This window comes from Gossypium arboreum, chromosome 8, assembly GCF_025698485.1.
Source record: "Gossypium arboreum isolate Shixiya-1 chromosome 8, ASM2569848v2, whole genome shotgun sequence".
In the NCBI taxonomy this organism is placed as follows: Eukaryota; Viridiplantae; Streptophyta; class Magnoliopsida; order Malvales; family Malvaceae; genus Gossypium; species Gossypium arboreum.
The window spans coordinates 24652382-24673306 of record NC_069077.1 but is presented as its reverse complement, the minus strand read 5'-3'; the positions used below and the strand labels follow the sequence as shown (position 1 = coordinate 24673306).

The following is a 20925-nucleotide window of genomic DNA, read 5'->3' as shown; positions in this document are numbered from 1 at the left end:
AAATAACAAGTGAAGTCTAGGTGAATTCTTCCTTGGGTATTGTCTAAATCAATCAGTTTTCCCACAAGTATTTCCCTAATTTACTTCCTGTGATTCTTAGTTTAATTAATCAGTTTAGATAAAGCAAATCCCCTTATTTTTAGGCTAGATAATAAAAAGAAGGTTAATACTAGTACTTTTAGTTCCTATGGGTTCGACATTCCGGTCTTGCTATAAGTTATACTACTGTTCGATAGGTACGCTTGCCTTTATCGTGATAATAGTTAGTTTTCAAGTACGATCAATCATAAATATAAAACTTATCACACACACCAAGTTTTTGGCACCGTTGCTGGGGAACTAAGATATTAGGAACGCTTAATTTTTATTACTTTAGCCATTTATTTTATTGCAAGTTAATTTCTTTTTGTTTATATTACTAAATTTTCTTTTATTTTCTTCTGACAGGTTTTTTTTATAGTTTATGACTAGAAGAAACCCGTCGGGACCTTTACTTTTTGATAGTGAGATTGAAAGCACAGCTCGCAGAAGCCAAAGAGAAATAAGGTGAAGCCTAAGATACATAAAAGAAGAGCGAGAGGATGATATTCAAACCATAACCGAGGAGATAGCTGAAAATCAGAATAATCAGTTACCTCCTGTGATCGCTGCAAATCCAATAAATCAGAATCCTGCTCCTTGTACTATGTATAATTATGCTAAACCCAATTTAACAGGAACTGAATCGAGTATAGTTAGGCCTGCTATTGCTGCAAATAATTTTGAATTGTAACACAATTCAAATGATACAACAGTTTGTTCAGTTTGATGGTTTGTAGAATGAGGATCCAAACACTCATTTAGCGAATTTTTTGGAATTCTGCAACACTTATAAAATCAATGGTGTTTCTGATTATTCCATTCGCCTTCAGTTGTTTCCTTTTTCATTAAGGAATAAGGCTGAATAGTGGTTGAACTCGTTACCACGAGGGCCAATCACTACTTGGGAACAAATGACCGAAAAAATTTTTACTTAAATATTTTTTGCCGGCTAAAACAACTAAATTAAGGAATGATATTTCTTCTTTTGTACAGATGGATTTAGAAACACTTTATGATGCATGGGAGAGATACAAGGATCTATTGAGAAGGAACCCTCACCATGGGTTACCACTTTGGTTACAGGTGCAAACTTTTCACAATGGTCTGAATCCTCTGACTAGACAGATGATTGACGCAGCTGCTGGTGGGGCTATCAATAATAAGACACTTGAAGAGGCTTATGAATTTGTAGAAGAGATGTCACTGAATAATTATCAGTGGCAAGTCATGAGGACAAAGCCGACGAAAGCGGCCGACATTTTTAACATCGATTCGGTCACTATGCTCTCTAATCAGGTAGAACTTTTGAATAGAAAAATTTATGATTTACTTGGTTCTTCACAGGTTCATCCAGTAATGCAGTACGATGCAAATGGAGGTGGAGCAAGCAATTCAGAATACCCACCCTATAGCCACAACATGGAAAATGAGTAATTGAATTATATGGGTAATAAACCTCGACCTCAAACTAATCCTTATAGTAACACTTACAATGCAGGTTGGAGGAACCACCCAAATTTCTCATGGGGAGGCCAAGGGAATCAGAGACCACCACCCCCTCTAGGCTTTCAACAACCACCTTACCTGCAGGTAAAGAAGCCGAACCTTGAGGAGATGCTAACGAAATTCATCTCGGTGTCAGAAACTCATTTTTAGAATACCGAAAGAATCAAAAAGAGTCGATCCAAGGGCTCGAAACTTAGATAGGCCAGCTTGCTAAATTTATTTCTGAACGACCACAAGGTAATACCGAGTAATATTGAAACTAACCCAAAGGAGTAGCTTAATGCGATTACTATTCAATATGAAGAAGGGTTAGTTGAACCTGAACCAGAACCAAGGCAGGGAATTATGGCAAGTAAATGTAAAGATGAGGTAGGCCACAGTGAGCAAAAACTGGTAAGTAGAGAATACAAACCTCGTGTGCCATACCCCAGAGCGACAAGGAAAGACCACACGGACGAACAATTTGGTAAATTCCTTAAATTATTAAAGAAATTACATATTAACTTGCCATTTATTGAAGCTCTTTCACAAATGCCACACGCAGTTAAATTTTTAAAGAAGCTTTTAACAAATAAGTGGAAGTTGGATGAGGCGTCGCATGCAGAGTTGAATATAGTTCGCTCAGCCATTCTACAAAATAAGCTACCCAACAAGTTGAAAGATCCAGGGAGTTTTACAATTCCTTGTTTAATTGGTAGTTTAAACATTAACAATGCTTTGGCTGATTTAGGGGCTAGTATTAATGTCATGCCCTATAAAATGTTTAAACAACTAGGTTTTGGGAAACCCAAACAAACTAGGATGAGCATTCAATTGACAGATAAAACAATTAGATTTCCTAGGGGTATTATTGAAGATGTACTTGTATAACTGACAAATTTATATTCCTAATTGATTTTGTTGTTTTAGACATAGAAGAGGATAGCGACGTGCCTTTAATTTTAGGACGACCCTTTTTAGCAACTGCTAGAACTATTATTGACGTTGGTACAGGTGAACTCACACTTCGTGTTGGTAATGAAACAATCACTCTTCAAGCTCGTAATTCGAGTAACACATCAAATATTGAAGGTGGTTGTATAAATCATGCTACTAATACTGGTCACGTGGTGCAACCTTCTTTGTAGGAAACACTTTTGAAGAGCATAAATGAGCCATGTTCAAATAACAACAAAGGACCCATCTATGAAGAGCAAAGGCTACAGATCGAGGAACTAGATGAATAGCGTACACATAAACCAAGAACACACGATAAACCGAAACCACGCCATGACAGACTCAATGTTTTATCAAATCAACTTAAGGTTGGAGAAAGAGTACTATTAGATGCAGCAAACCCTCATATTACCACTTCTGAACCCAATGGAACAATCCCTTTTACGGTACTTAACATTTTTCCATACGGTATAGTCGAGGTAACTCATTCCAAATTCGACACTTTTAAGGTAAATAGTACTCGTCTAAAACATCATTTTGATAAAATTGATAGGAGAAATAAGGAGTGTAAACTCCTCACACCACCATGACCACGCAACAAAGAGGTAAGTCGAGCTTAGACTATAAATAAGCGCTTCTCGAGAGGCAACCCGAGCACTAACGGTGTTGATATCTTTAAATTTTAGTTTTTAACATCTAAATCATTAACTGAGTCCTTGAACATAGGTTTTCCAAATCCACACGGGTGGCGACACGGCCGTGCGATATAGCCGTGTAAAAGCAGAGCAAAAATTTTCCCAAAACACGGGATTCAATACAATGCCACGACCGTGCGACATGGCCGTAAGCAATCCTGCCAAATCAACACGGGCGTGCAATACGCCTGTGTCTATAAGCCTTGGTAGAAACTAAAAAATTAACATGGGCGTACGACATGCTCGTGCCTACCACTCGTAGTCGAAATTGTCAAGATAACAAGGGCGTGTGTACATATATATGGGCGTGGGAGAAGCGAATGAAGCAGGACATGGCCGGGCGACACAGTCGTGTACACCAACACGCCCAAAGAACACGAGCGTGGGCTGAATTCTAGACGCGCCCAAATTTGAAAAACACGAAACACAAAGGTTGAAATAAGGACACACGGGCGTGCCCCACGGCCGTGTGCCCCAATTTCTATATAAACCCCCACTACTCATCATCCCCTTTCCCAATACCCTAACCCTAGCTGCCGCTCTCACCGCTACCGTTGCCATTTAAGCCCCGACCATCACCCCAAAATCCACTCTTTCTCCTCCATTTTCTTCCATACGCATCAAAAGCTTCTCTCTTATCCTCCCTTCCCTACACATTCCTTTCTTTTTCCCTCTTTCTCTGCTCATCCCATGCCACACTGTCGCACCAGCACCACCACTACCGTCATCCGCCCCACACCGACGTCGCACCCCTCTTCTGTCTAGCACCACCATCATTCATCAGTCATTTGTTTCCTTTTCACCCCATTACTTTTATTTCTTTTACTTCTTTTATGGATTTGTTGACTTATAATTGTTTTCACTGTTAATAATTTGCATGCTTATTAACCCTTATCTATGTTTAGTGATTTCCAATTTTACTAATGATAAAGATTTACTTAGTCGTTGTGTTTTCATTGAACTTTACTCTTGCTTGATTTGCCCACATGATTAGGATTATTAATAGTATTATCCACTATCACTTGATTGGTCCTTTAGCATTCGCTTGGTTTAACCTTAGCACTATTTAGCCGTTGATTCATATACAATACCACCACATTTTGTTTTTAGCATTCTTGAATTGGTGTCCATATTATCTTACGAGCAAGTCATTATTTTTGGATTACTCAGATTTTGCTTGAAGATGTGAAAATTATTGATTACTTAATCTTTTACTCATAGGCACACCATGATAAACACTGGTGGGAAAAAGACTCCCGTCCCCGCCTCGGGTCCTACTAATGAGATACGCACCCATTCCTCTAATTTCCACCGGGACCCTAGGAGGAACTATTTCAAATACTACGGGCCTGACCCCTGGGTGTGGGTCGTTGCATTGATTGGACTGCCCTAGAGTAGATCCAACTCGCTGACGTAGTCTGGGCTCTTCTGACTACTGACCCATGGGGGCTTTTCTTCGAGAATGTCGAGCCAACATATCTCGAGCTCATATTAGAATTCTGTTCGACCTTCCACCTTTAAGCCGTTATGACAGAGTTCGATAATCCCAGAACGGTCCAGTTTCGTCTCAGCAGTTTAGTTCGCCAGTTGAGCGTACCTGAGTTCGGTGTCGCATTAGGACTATATACGGAGGAGTTCATGGACGACGACGACTTCGACAGTCTCCATCGCCACATCCACTATTCTCCTTCAAATTGCTGGAAGGCCCTAGTCCCTGCTTCGGCCAATTATGACCTTAGCCGCTCTAAGGCATCAGCTCTTGCCCCATCACTAAGATATTTACACGCCATCCTAGCCCACACCCTGACAGGACGGCGAGAGAGTACTGGCGTCGTCAACACTAACGACACCTATTTTTTATGGAGCATGGCGCATGGGCACATATTCGACCTCACTTATTTCATTGCCCTCGCCATTCGCCATCAGACAGAGCGGCATAGGAAGGGAGTCTTTTCCATCGACCCTTATGTGACTCGCCTGATGCGGTACTTCAGTCTCCTCAACATGGCGGCACAATCATCCTCCCTCACTCTTATCGGTCAGAAGTCCCTACAGGGCATCTCGAGTATGCTCCATATAAGGATGATCGAACGATGACATGGATTTGATCCTCCTCAGTATCGCCTCGTCCAGTCAGCAGAGTAGGAAGACCTAGAGAACATTATTGATGATGTCCCTCCACCTCAGGAGTATCCACCATCTCAGCCACCACCTAGTCATCGTCCCATTCATGCGGCTGCTTCACTCTCTGACATCTCTGAGTGTCTCACTCGATTCGAGTAGTAATGTTTTCAATGCTTCGATCACATTGATGCAACCTTACATCAGATTTTTCAACACCTTCACATCTCATCGCCACCCCCACCTCGCGAACCATTTGGCGATGAGGATTTTTGAAGACTTTTATTTATTATTTTTACTTTTTTTTACTTTTATCTTTATTTATCTTTTTACTTTTTATTTTTTTAATACTATTTTTACTTCATATTTAGGTTTTACAATTTATATTAAGCAATTTATGTTTTCAGCCATTTCTTTATGAGTAATCATGTTACTTTATATTTCCTAAAGAGTTATTGATCCTATCGCAGTTATGAAGAGCTCCACAACTCACTATTACTTAGGAATTTGCAACTCCACTAGAACAGGTCCTCCACGACTGCCATGCCCTGCTCGACCACGACCATAGCTACCACTAGTTATAATATTCTTTTGGCACAACACTTGTAGAGTAACAACCTCTACCACCACTGGAGTATTCTCCTCCAATCTCACCCTTATCTTAGCTAATTACTTTCCATGACTCCAATTCAAGGATTCCATTTAACATTCAGGAAGTTTCATTTCTCTCATTATCTTATGATCTTATATCTATATTTTTCAGTAAATCTATCTTTGTACATTGAGGACAATGTACATCTTAAGTGTGGGGGGTTATTTATATCACTATCAGAAAAGTCCCTAAATTTTGTCTTATTCTCACGTGACTCACTCATATCACTATTAGAATGAATTTTGATTAATTTATAATTTTTATTGACATGTCTTGAATTAAAACATAGACATTTATGTCTTTCATGCTCACTTTTATTGTTGCTATAAGTGCGTCAATATTGATTTGTTATTCTAGAACTTGCTTCGATTATGCATGTCAAGACCACACCATTGATTTGATATGTCGAGATGATAAAGGCACTTAGGTTTACCCCACTCACTCCATAAAAGTCTTCCTTCATATTTAACCCTTAGTGAACCTCCTTGAGCCTAACAAGCCATTCATTGATTTACCCTCAATATTAACCCATAACCAATTATTGGTGAAATCCCCTCAATTAATTTGATCCCTATTTTTTTCTAGATTTGATTTGAATAAATTACTTAGCTATGTGTTATTTTTTATAGTTAGCAAAGTTCTGTGTTAGTCGATTTGTTCTTAAAAAAACGAAGTTACTGAAATTGAGATTTGTCGTCTAGCATATTACGAAATTATGGAATGCTTGGATTAAAACAATGTTATCTATGAAGAAAAGCTCAATTCTAGGATCATCTAATTAAGGATGTAATTTGTCAGTTTTAGTATTTTTCTAGTTAGGTAAATTTTCAATTCAATCTCGATCCTAACTTTCTCTTTCAGCTTGTGACCACACCCCCTAACCAAAGCCACATTACAACCCTCTAAAGACCTTTTGATTGATGTATCATCTCAATATATAGCGGTGGAGATTTGATTTTCATGCAAGCCTATGGTAATAACTTTTCATATTGACTGATGGGTGCTAAATTTTTTGTCCTTAAACACCTCGAGTGATTTGAGTGAATCTTTAGTGAGGATGTTGAATTCTGTGATATTTTGAATGAAAGGTGATTACTTAGATGAGGGGAGACACCTATGTTTTCATGATAAAATGCTCAACTTGGAATGTTTAAAACTTTGATGTTCTTCTAGTTGAATTCTCAATGTATGATTACTTATGGATTATTTTGAGATATTATTGATAGGAATTATAAGTTGAGAAAAATGAATTCTCAATTGTGAATTGAGGACTTTGCTTGAGGACAAGCCAACACTTAAGTTTGGGGTATTTGATAAGTCGTAATTTATACATATTCGATAGGTACGCTATAAGATTTGTGGAATTGGATGCTCCTAATCCTTTAATTTTATGTTTTATACTTAGGTGAGCATAGGAGAATAAAAAGAGCGAGAAATAGGCCAAAAACGGAGAAAATGGGTCAATGTGGGAAATGAACGCGGCCTGGACTTCCTCACAGGGTAGACCACACACCCGTGTCTATTTAGCAGACTCTAACACGGCCTAGACTTCCTCACACGGGTAGACCACATGCCCGTGTCTATTTAGCAGACTCTAACACGGCCTAAGCCACCCTAAACGGGAGTGTCACACGGGCGTGTCCCTGTCTAGCCCAAGTCTAATTCTACTCGGAAAAGGCCACTTTTGAAGGTTTTGAAGCATTCTAAAGTCTATATAAACACCCTAGAAGGCACCTAAAGGGGACACACGGAGTAGAAGGCAAGGAATTGCTCGAAGAAAGTCGATTAATCCATCTCAGAAGCCGGATTCTCCTTCAAGACTGAAGATCTCCCTTCAATTTCCTTCAGGGGTTTTTGGGTGTCTTTATGTTTTGTTATTATTATTCTTCTGTGATGTTTTCTTTTACACATATGAACTAAATCCCTTAAATACCTAAGGGGGATGAAGCCTAAGACGGATCTTGTTACTATTTTCTAAATTATATAATAAATACTTAATTTGTTCTTAGTTATGTGCTCTTAATTCTTACTTTAATATTCCAGAATATTGATTCAAGTATTGATGTGCTTATTCAGAGGAGTAAAAGTCCCTCTCTAACAGTAGATCTAGCATAATTAAGTGGAGTTGATTGCACCCCTAGACATAGGGCGACATAAATATGCCGGATTAGGGTCAAACCTAATAAGGGAATCCATAGATCGAGTTAATACAACACTAGGGGTTTTAATTAGAAAGAGATTTCAATTAATTAACCTAGGGTTAGACGTTGTTAGTCTCGAGAGAGATAATAATATAAATTAGGGATTTATACGGATCGAGTTAAGTGAATAAATTGTCTAATTCAGAGTCAAATAACAAGTGAAGTCTAGGTGGATTCTTCCTTAGGTATTGTCTAAATCAATTAGTTTTCCCAAAAGTATTTCTCCAATTTACTTCCTGTGCATTCTTAGTTTAGTTAATCAGTTTAAATAAAGCATATCCCCTTATTTTTAGGCTAGATAATAAAAATAAGGTTAATACTAGTACTTTTACTTCCTGTGGGTTCGACATTCCGGTCTTGCTATAAGCTATACTAGTAATCGATAGGTACGCTTGCCTTTATCGTGATAATAGTTAGTTTTCAAGTACGATCAATCATAAATATACAACTTATCGTGCACATCAAAGAGTATACTAAAGAAGAGGAAGAAAAGAAACAGAAGTTCGGTAGAGAAGATAAAAGAAGAAAAACGAGAAGGATGTCAAAGACTTTTGGAGAAACTGAAATTTTTGGGAAAACTAACAAAATGATCCCAATCCCTAGTTTTCCTCCTACTACTCCCACTAGACAACTCCATCAGAATTTCTGTTTGACCAAAACTCTCTTGGTCAAACGAGCAAAAAAATATTCCAACGCTCGTGCAGAGATTCGAACTCAAGACTTTTAGCAATCCATCACTCAACTTAACCACCAGACTAGTTGGCCCATTCTGATATGAAATTACAAGAACTTAAATATAAGCCCATTGCTCACGTAATAGGCTTACTTCAGAAAAATACCAAAATTTGCCCAAGCTAGTGCTTGAACTTGGGACCACCCACACACACCGAAAACACTTAACCACTGAAGCAGATACACAATTGTTTCACATTCTAACAGAATCAAAAATATAAATTTTGGGGCGTTACAGCCCCTATTGCACCCTGCTGACACTTTTGTAACCTGTCTTGTCAAAGTTTGGGCCAGGCTCTGCTACCTCGAGTCGTAGATCACCACACAATTTGTCGATGAGCGGTTTAGGAAAAATGCCCGCTCATAGTCCGATGGTGCGATATGGCTCTCCTCCTCATTTTCATCCTCATACTTATCATCCGTGCCCTCCTCACTTGGTGATGGAAACCTCTCGAACATGTCAAGAAGTTCTGCTGGTATGGGCCACCCATTCTGTTCTGCAATACGAATTAGAATATCCCCCTATCCTGTATCCATCAAGTTTGCCACCTCGATATCGGCATATCTGTGAGACCCATCATCCACTACGTGTGTACTTTCCCTTTCCTCTTCGTTGGGCCCTAAGTTTTTCTCCTATGTTTAGTTCTGAGCTTCTTCTTCCGATTTTGTTTGTGCTAGAGATCGATGAATTGGTCGTACAAGTTATCCCTGATCATGCTCCTAGTGGGTCTTATGAATGGCTCGACCAGTGACATGGGGACGTCGACTCGGTGACATAAAACGATGTTTAGATACGAGAAGTACGTAATTTATTTCCAATTTTGAATGCACTTGAGCATCTCCTTATAAATCCAATGGCCTATACAAATTCCATCTCTTTGCAAGAGTAAAGCATGACCACTCAATAGGTGGTAACATTAGAGGTATTATGGTTCAGCGCTAGGCGGGTGTAAATAAATTGCATCTACATCTTGGTCATTGGGAACATGATGGCCATGTCAAATTTCAATGGCACCTTGGAGTTGGCTTGGCAAGTCCACTCATCACAGCCCTCCATCAAGTAATAGATAATACCCTGGATTGGTATCGGTGGTGGAGGTTTATAAGGGAGGTAACCTCCTTATCGTTGTTGCAATGATGGAGGTTAATAAGGAGGATTCAATCGAGTTTGAGCTTGGGTTACGAATCCTTGGTTACCTCCCCACTTGAGGTTCAGGTGAGCTTTCCAACTAAGATTGTAGGTATTTGAATAAGGATCTCGACCCCTGTTATTTACGTAGCCTGCAACATTCGGTTGGTTTTTAGAGCAAGGCTCCGTTTTAGTTGGCTTGACGGATGGCTCCAAACTGTGTTGAGCTTCTCTAAGATTCGTTCGAACTTCTCTTCCTTCACAGCTTTCATCGTTGATGTCTTAGATTTGTACATAAACCTCTCAATGGGCCATATGTACAAGTTCATAGCCATATGTTAAAGATTTTGTACGCTCGTTCATACGTATGGAACATGAGAGACCCTCCGGGTGCTCCATTTAAGCTCAATTTTATATGGTCGTGAATGCCATTATAGAAAATTTAGATTTGAAGCCACACTTGTAGTCCATGGTGTGGGAATTTTTGAAATGCTCCCATGTCTCGTACAGAGATTCTTTTTCAAATTTTTTAAAATTGACATTTCTCACATCAGCTGTATGGTTCTACTAATTGGGAAAAATTTGTAAAGAAAACTTTTCGCTAAATTGTTCCATATGGTGATGGAACTCGGTTGTAACAAGTCTGACTAATCATCTGCGTTATCACATAGTGAGAACGGGAATAATCGGAGACGCAGGACATCATCGGATACCCCTTTGTTTTGAAGGTATCTCACAGTTGAAGGAACTACTTCAAGTGTTGATTCGGTCTCCAACCATGTCCCCTTCTAACTATAGTGTGTTTTGGATCATCTGTATTGTGTCTGTTTTTAGTTTGAAATTGTTTCCGTTGATTATCAGCCTTTACATGCTTCCTCGCACCATGTCTAAGGTAGGTAGGGCATACTTATGTAACGTCCACTGAGCCATTGGGACTTCTTCCTAATTATTTCCTTACTTCTCTCGTGGCTCCTCAAATAACAAATTTTCCCGGGGTAAATTTATAACCGTGGGTGGATTGTTATCCATTGCGAGACGGTTGCGCCTGAGTACTTGAAAAGATATTGAATAAAAATAACTAAAAAAAAATGAAAAATTGTATCTATAGGTCCTAACATTCCTACTTATCTTATTAATTGTAAAAAATTATTTTCAAAATTTATTGTTGAAATCTCTCCAACAACAGTGGCAACAACTTGACTGCCTATAAAGGTACTATTGTTTATAGTTTAAATATGACACCAAAAATATAAGAATTAAGAATGGATGTGTCCACAAGTGCACAAGTAAAATTGCAATATAGTTGTACAATGAAATACTTGGAAGTATTCCAAGGATCGTACCCAAGGGAGGATGAAATGAATAATGAAAACATTTTTACAGTAGCAAGTCTAAGTAGTAGTAATTAGTTCCTACATTACAATAAACTAGAAAATAATATTGAAGAGATAAAAATAAATAAATTACTAAAAAAATAAATAAATAAAAATAAACAATCAAATAAATCAATAAACCAATAGGAAGATTAACTCACTTCAGGGTTTGTAACTAACTTCATATTAGAGTTTTAGAGTGGATTAGCCCTTGATTAATCAATTATTACCTCTCAGCCTCTAATTAACTAATCTAATGGTTGATACTTTCTTATCTCCTAACCTTACTTTCTCAACCAGGATAAATTATGATTTACTTAGTTTGACTTTTCTCCCAACCTCGTCTAGCCTAGGATAACTTATTAGGGTTGTTAGTCCTAATAGTTTAAGAACACATAATTTATACCAACTAATCCATCTTAAGAAACCCTAAATCCTCTATTAATCATATCATCATTCACTCGTTAATCTTCCCTAAGGGATTTAGCAGCTCATGTTATTCATAATCTCGACTCCAATTGAGTAAACCATGTGAAAAAAATGATAGGTTCAGATAAGAAAAGAGATTTGAAGAATCGTGGATTGAAATTGAATGGGGAACAAAGTAGTAAATCTCTTGATTAGAGTAAAGAAATAAAATGAATGGAAAATAACATAAACTGAAATACTAGAATAATACAAGTAAACTCTTGAATCAAAATTGATTTCAAGAGGAAAACAAGAAAGTATTGAAAAGCCGAAAAGAAAATAAACTAAATCTACTTCTAAACTACTAGGGCTTTTGAAGGCGTCTACGATGACTTAGTTACATCAAACCCCTAATGTCTTATTTATATAGGTTTTGGCATCCCAAATTAGGTCTTTAGCACGTCCTAGGTCTTTGAATCAGTTTGATTATGCAAACAAAAATATCCTTGATAAGCTTGGGCAGCACGTCGGCCTTATGTCACGTCACACCCCTTGCGTGGTACTACACGACATGCAACTTTAGCCTAATGCCATTCGTTTGGTACTTTTATGGCTTGGAAACCTTGTGCATCACTCGATCCTTGCTTCCACATCAATTGGGCCTTTATATCATCATAGTAGACATTGAATTGAACATATTAGCACCACCTAAGGCCTATGTCAGTCTACTGGGTCACATAACCTACAAAATATGTTAAAAACACTTATTTTTATTAACTTTCTATCCTAAGGGCTAATTAATAAAAATGTAAATTAAAATCCTAAATTGCTTAGAAAACAAGCTCCTTAAGTGAGGAATTAACCCAAATTGACTACTATATTTGATAGCAAGTCAGTACCTTGCCTGCTGGTAAACAGGCTATTAGGTGTAAATGGGTGTTTACTGTCAAAATTAATCTTGATGGCTTCATTTCTCGATTGAAATCTAGGATTATTACTAAAGGATATGATCAGGCTTATAGAGTGGACTATCATGACACCTTTTCTCTTATTGCTAAACTTGCTTATGTCAGGTTGTTTATCTTCATTGCAACAACTCAAAACTGGCCTCTACATCAATTCGATATAAAAAATGCCTTTCTTCATAGTGATATTCAATAAGAGATATATATGGAGCCACCACCTGATTTTGTTGCTTAGGGGGAGTATGGGAAAGTATGTCGTCTGCAAAAATCCTTATATGGCTTGAAACAGAGTCTTTGGGCTTGGTTTTAAAATTTTAGCCATGTTGTTGAGAAGTTTGGTGTAACAATCCATTTTTGGGTCAAATTAGAAAAGTGGTTTTGGGACCATAAATTCGAAGTCAAAATATTTATTTTATTATTATAATAAGTTCTACAGCTTGATAGATTAATTATGTGAAAGTTCCATAAAGAAATTTTACCGTTTAAGTGTTTGATTCGGTAAAAAAGAATAATTCTTGTAAAGTATAAAAGTTGTGTTCTATAAGCTAAAGGTGTCAAATAGCTATAGAATATTAAAGTAAAGGTCCTTATGTGATAATTAGCCCAATTGTGAGTTAGTGGATGATATTTGGTTTGACATTTGTGTAAATATGAATTTATTTTAATGGAAAAGTAGTAAAATGTTAAATAATGTTTAATTAAATAAAATAAAAACCATTTTTTTATGCTATCATCTTTCTCCATAGTCGAATATCAAAAGAAAAGGATGAGTGGCTTTGAGCATTTGGTTCATGCGTGTTTCAATTGTAAGTCCATTTTGACTCAGTTTTTGATAATTTTTATATTTTTGTGATCTTTGCAACTAGTATTAGCTAGCCCATGTCTTCGATTTCAAAACTGTTAAAGATTTTGATAGCTGCCATTGATGAGTTTATGTGTTCTTTGATGTTTAATGGTAAAATATGAATATTTGATGTTAGATTTTCATATTTTATAAAGTGATTTTTGATGAAAATGCAAATTAGGGATTAAATTGTGAATTATTGAAATTGTGGTTAAAAGTGTGATTATTTGGAAATGTGGGTTGCTAAGGCAATAAGAAGAATTCTGCTAAGCATGGTTAGGATGAAATTGCATGAAATTGTAATTTTATGTGATAAGGACTAAATTGCAAAAATGTGAAATAATAGAGGCAAAAGTGTAATTTTTCAAAAATGTGTAAATTTTGTTAAATTGGATGAATTAATGATTAAATAAGTAAAATTTGTTATTATATAGAATGAAAAAAAATGAAATGAGATTCGAATCTAGAACGGGGGAAAAAAAGTATTGGATTCGTCGACCTAATTTGTCGTTACAACGAATGAGGTAAGTTCGTATGCTAACAAACGTGCTTAAATTGTGTTATAAATGCTTATTTATTTTTGAATTGAATTGAATGCTAGATGGTCACGATTACGAGCCGAAATTGACAGAGTTACGGCGTCTGAAAGTCTCGTACGAACCTTAGGAATAATATAGGATACAAATGTCATGACATTAGGCTTACTGAGATGAGATTCGTGTAAGACGGTGTCTGGGACATTGGCATCGATATGAAATTCGTGTAAGACTATAGCTAGGCTATTGGCATCGATAGACTATAACATGTAAGACCATATTTGGGATATGGCATTGTATGAGTTATACGAGATTTCCAAGTATCCTTAGCAATTCCGAATGGTTCAACGGGCATAGTCAAGACGAGAATGGAAGTACAATCGAATTAAGTAATACATATAAGTATAGATCCTATATATGAAATGAAGGTAATTTGGTGAGTTCATAGTGTATCATGTATATGAAATGAGAAAGATTTATGTATAACTATGTTTTATGCTAATATGTTTTTATTTGGCTATAATGAGGTATGAATTGAATGATATGTGAGATATGATTTATATTTATTTTAACTAAATATACATATGGCACATGGTGTGCGTAAATACCGTTATTTGATGATATTTAACATGATTTATATTTACTAAATAAAATGTGATGGATATTGGATTGAATAAAGTTATACATATATAAATATATATATATTTGCTTATGTACATGCAAATGGGAATGAATTCGTAAGAATGTGTTAGATCTATATGAACAATGATATGAATAAACATGTGAAACTCTTGGTTAACTATGTGAATGGATTCATGGTATAAAGGTGAAAGCATTGAATAACATTATAAAATATGTAAATACTTAATCTGTGTTTATTCGATAAGTTGAGTTTATTACCATACGAGCTTACTAAGCTTAATAGCTTACTTTGTTTTCCTTCCTATGTTTATAGAGTTTCAGAGGCTTGCTAGGGTTGGAAGTCATTGGAGATCTAATCACACTATCCAACTATGGTTTGGTACTTCTAAACTTTGTGGTATTGGTTATATGACATGTATAGGTTTTGTGGTTATTTGATGAGTATAATTAATTTTGGGAATTGATGCCTATGTGTTTGATGTAATTAGCCATGAGATGTGGCTTGAAAATGATGTTAGCTTGGTGTGTATGTTGCCTTGTAAAATGATATATCTTGATAAGTTTGATTATGGTTCAACTAGCTCAAATAGTCATTTGGTAAGTGACATGTACATGCTTGGTTTAGTTTTGATATTTGAATGCCAATTTGGTGGCTACATAACTTGATTTTGATATGTTTTATATGTGTGTTTTAAGGTTAGTAAAGATGTGGAGTTAGTTGAATTCATAAGTCAAATTATTTAGGTGAATTATGGCTAATAAATCAAGTCGATTTGGTAAGTTTTTGATTAGTCAAATGGTTATGTATGAATAGATGAAATGATTGGAATGTAATGGCATGATTTGTGCATGAAATTGGTATGGTTGGCTGCCTATTTGTGTATGATATTATTACCATATGACCAGTTGCAGGTGGTTAAGTTTGGGTAAGAAATGTGGCTTGAAACAAGCATATTTTCATCTACACGGGCATGTGGCTCGACCATGTGTGACACATGGCCTTGGTACACGGCTGTGTGTCCCTTGAAGCTTAGTTAAAATTCAAGTCAGTGAGTTACATAGCCTAGACACACGGACGTGTGTACTGGCCGTGTGTGGCACACAGCCTTGGCACATGGGCGTGTGTGGCCATTTCGAATAGGCACACGAGCGTGTGGCCGGCCATGTGGCCAAGTCAGTATATATGCCATGTGACCCCTGATTTCTGAAAAATTTTATAAGCTCCCAAAGTTTTTATATGTTAATGGTTTAGTCCCAATCCACTTCTAAAGCATGTTTAAGGCCTCATAGGTCCTCTTACGAGACAATGTGGTTATGTTTGATTGATGTTTATATAGAAATAATTAATGTATGAGAAATGTATGCTTTTGTGATGTGATTGATCGGTAATAACTCGTAGCCCTATTCTGACGACGGATATGGGTTAGGGGTGTTACATTTATTGGTATTAGAACTACGGTTTAGTCGATTTTAGGACTAATGTAGCATATGTGAGTCTAGCTATACATGCCATATTTAACCTGTGATAGTTTGATATCTCCTGATTCTGACGAGAATTGTTTTAATTAGATAAATGTGCTTTCCAACTGAGCTAATTCCGATAATGTAGAATGTTATACTCAAATGTTTGAGTGAAAATGTGATTATGATGAGTTGAAACTTATAAAGGCATGAATAAAAGTTCATAATATCGTGTTATTAATAAATGTTATGTTATGTGTATGTATATGTAAGAGTTAAATTTGAGGTGTTACGACCTTCACCCCCTTATCAATAAGGTATTACAATGAAAACTTGTAGTATTTAGATTGAATAAACTCACTAGTGTAGAATTACAAAGTTCAGCAATTGAAGGATTAATACTGTGGTCAGATAAGAGAATGAGTCAACAGTAAAGACAGTACTAGAAGAGATATCGGATTGTTTTGAAGGCTATTTGGATTATGCAAAGTCAATATTAAAGAAGAAGTTGATTTCAATGAAACAAAATATTCAGGTATGATATCTAAAGAATGTATTAACTGGGAGTTCTTTTGAATTGATTTATGTTAGTGTTGGGATAATGAGAAATCAATGATGTCAGAGGTAGACAGTGGAATCATGTTTGAATTATAAAAATAGTTGAGTACAACGGTTATAGTCGAATGGTTTACGACGAACTCTTTTGTCTATATGTTCAACTATTTTTAGAGATATATGTAGCTGTATATTTTCAGATGAAATTCTTATCGTATGAGAATGCTAGCGGAACATACTGATAGACGAAAGCATTGTTGGTCCGTTTGAGTTATGATCGGCATTGCTCTATCTTTCTTTGGTATTCTATTCCCTTGTGTTGATAGGAAAATCGACGATAAAATCTGTATGATGCTCGTATTCTATTTCTACTGGTTATTATTCTATTGAATGTATATAAAGATTATATTGCTTCTGTCACTGTGGATTTCAGTACCTGTGAATGACGTTTTTCCTTCTGGAAATTTTCTAGGAAATTATTGAGATTTCTAATATTCTATATGAGTTGTGATTTTTAGAAATTTTGTATAGCTCCACATTTTGAGATTATGCTATCTTGGCTTCCTTAGCATTTTATTTTTTAATTTATTAAGCATGAGATATCTACAATAGATGTTCTTTTGATGAAGATGATTATGCTTGTTATGATTATAATTTCTGGTTTGATCACGGGAGTACAGTGGTACCGTCATCAAATGATAGAGGTTGTGTTTATGTATTCGTTGTTGAGGAAACCATTTTTGATTTCTTTTGTGGTCAAAATGCATTATTAATAGTTGGGGATTTTATTTATTTATACGGTTCAGGCATTGGTCTTATTATGGCATTATGATTTTTATATGATGGAGGTGGCTTCAATATAGTTCAACGCTTCGATGATTAATATTGGAGATGGCTTTATTATAAAATCCTTTCTAGTTTCTTAAAAGTGGGTTGACATCGGCAAAAGAGTAAACGGTGAAAAATCAAACCCAAATTTGCATACTGGTTACCAGTCTCAAGTAATCTTGATAAATGTCCATGAATTGAAAATGGGTTGTTATGTTACGTTTGAATTATGTCATTTTTAAATATCTTTGATTAGTATCCTAAAGATATTGCAATAACATGTATATTTAAGTTATCTTGACAACAAGAAGAAAGGTTTTCTTTGAAAAGTTATTGTTCGATAGCCAAGATCGATTCAGTTGTTTAGCATGATGAGATTGTTTGCTTGAAGGGTTAATTGAGTATATGTGTTTAAGTTTATCCTCGAGTTTGGAAGATAAATTTTGTAAGTTCAAGGGTAAATAGATGGATAGCCTGAATAAAGAATTCATATTTTAGAAGACATGATACAGAATTATATCTATCGGAATGGTTTTAATTGAGAAAGTCATCGCTATTGTGAAGTCTGAATGGTATGATACTTGTTGATAAAGTGGTAAACAGTTAAAACATTGTGAATTAAAGCATCAGTTCTTATTCAGCCTGAGTCAAGTAAAAATTTTATGATTTTCAGATATGCGTCTTTAAATGGTTCGAAGTATTTTTAGTACAAGAATGTATAGTGATATTTTATGCTTCAATACAGTTAAAGCTACATGAAAAGAGTTATTCGACACGTGAATTAGAAATGGTTGACTTTGTAATTCGCATTGAATAGTTAATGACATTGATAGTTTGGTGAGTAATGTAACCTATTTGATGTTACAGAGAGATCTAAATTTGGGACAGCAAAGATGGCTTGAACTTTTGAAAGAATTTGAGTCAGTGATTTGTTATCATCCTGGACAAACGATTATAGTCACGTATATTTTGAACAAGAAATCTTTTTGTGCTTTACAAGCGATGAATATACGATTGATCTTATCGGATGATGGATAGATATTAGTTGAGTTAAAAGCTAAATTGATATTTATTCTGCGATTTTGTAAAGCTGAGAAATGTATCAGTGAATTGCAAGTTAAAAGAGTTCAATGTGAATTGACTTCTGATTTAGAGGTTCAGATTGTAACCGATGATTATTTGTTGTTTCGAGACAGAGTTCGTGTATCTAGAAATTTACAGTAGTAATTATATGTTCATTCAGGGAATACCAAGGTGTAAAATAATCTAAGACAGTTTTACTGGTGAATGAGTATGAAATGTGATACTTCTGGCTTGTATCCAAATGTATGATTTATCAACAGGTTAAAGCTGATTATCAAATACCTTTGGGACTGTTATAGTCTGTGTTATTATTTGAGTAGAGATGAAATAGAATTTCGTTGGGTTTTGTAGAAGAAAGATATTATCTGAACTATTGTTGATTGTTGAAGAAGTCTGTACATTTTATCGCAATACGTATAATTTCTCTCTTGATAGACTAACTAAGTCATACATTTCTAAACTTGTCAGTTTTTACAGAGTGCCAGTCTCCATTATCTCGGATAGAGATTTGAGGTTTATATTGTGTTTGTAAAGAAAAATACTGTAAACTTTGAGTATGACGTTGCATTGTAACACTGCATTTTATTCTCCAACTGATGGATAATGTGAGAAAATAATTCACGGGGTTGATTTGAGTAGGAAGGCTGAAGAAATGTGGAAGTAATATGTGACATTTTGAAAGTAGTTTCAAATCATCAAAAATTGTATACAGACTTGAAATGTGAAGATATTGAAATTCAGATTGGCAATAAAGTGTTCCTAAAAGTACCTTCGAGAAAGAATATTCTTTGTTTTGGTCATTAAAGAAAAATGATTTTATGATTCAACAGGTTGTATGGGATTATAGAGAGAATAAAGTCAATGGCTTATCAACTTATATTACTGTCAGAACTTGAGAAGATCTATAGCGAAGAATAGATCAAAATCCTATTTTGTAAGACTAAAGAGCTGAGAAATTCGAGGCTATGTGATAAGGCAATGTGAAAGCAAATCTCCAATCAAATTACTGGTAAGATTTTCGGGGATGAAAATCCCTAAGGGGGAGAGTTGTAACGAACCTTTTTTGGGCAAAACAGTAGTTTCAGGACCACAAATTTGAAGTTAAAATATTTATTTTATTATTATAATAGGTTCTACAGCATGATAGATTAATTACGTGAAAGTTTCGTAAAGAAATGTTACCCTTTAAGTGTTTAATTCGGTAAAAAGGACTAAATCGTGTAAAGTGTAAAAGTTGTGTTCTATAAGCTAAAGGTGTCAATAGCTATAGAATATTAAATTAAAGGTCCTTATGTGATAATTAACCCAATTGTGAGTTAGTGGATGATATTTGGTTTGGCATTTGTGTAAATATGAATTTATTTTAATGGCAAAGTAGTAAAATGTTAAATAATGTTTAATTAAATAAAACAAAAGCCATTTTTTTATGCTATCATCTTTCTCCATAGTCGAATATCAAAAGAAAAAGATGATTTTTGGAGTTTTAAGCATTTGGTTCTTGCATGTTTCAATTGTAAGTCCATTTTGAATCGATTTTTGATTATTTTTATGTTTTTGTGACCATTGCAACTAGTACTAGCTAGCCCGTGTCTTTGATTTCAAAACTGTTAAAGATTTTGATAGTTTCCATTGATGAGATTATGTATTCTTTGATGTTTAATGGTGAAATATGAATATTTGATATTAGATTTTCATATTTTATAAAGTGATTTTTTATGAAAATTGAAATTAGGGATTAAATTGTGAAATATTGAAATTGTGGTTAAAAGTGTGATTATTTGGAAAATGTGGGCTGCTAAGGCAATAAGAAGAATTTGGCTAAGCATGGGTAGGATGAAATTGCATGAAATTGTGATTCTAAATGATAAGGACTAAATTGCAAAAATGTGAAATAATAGGGGTAAAAGTGTAATTTTTCAAAAATGTGTAAATTGTGTTAAATTGAATGAATTAATGATTAAATAGGTAAATTTTGTTATTACATAGATTGAAAAAAATGAAATGAGATTCGGATCTAGAACGAGGGAAAAACAAAGTATCGAATTCATTGACCTAATTCGTTGTTACAGAGAACGAGGTAAGTTCGTCTGCTAACAAACATACTTCAATTGTGTTATAAATGCTTATTTATTTTTGAATTGAATTGAATGCTATATGGTCATGATTACGAGCCAAAA

General features: G+C 35.4%; 1 non-coding gene across 1 annotated transcript; it reads right to left on the bottom strand.

Annotated features, from left to right (window-relative positions):
- Nucleotides 1-1041: 1041 nt before the first annotated feature.
- Nucleotides 1042-1148, bottom strand: LOC128280029 (small nucleolar RNA R71). Its single transcript, XR_008270211.1, has one exon. It is a non-coding gene; the product is annotated as a small nucleolar RNA R71 (small nucleolar RNA).
- Between the last annotated feature and the right edge of the window lie 19777 nt (nt 1149-20925).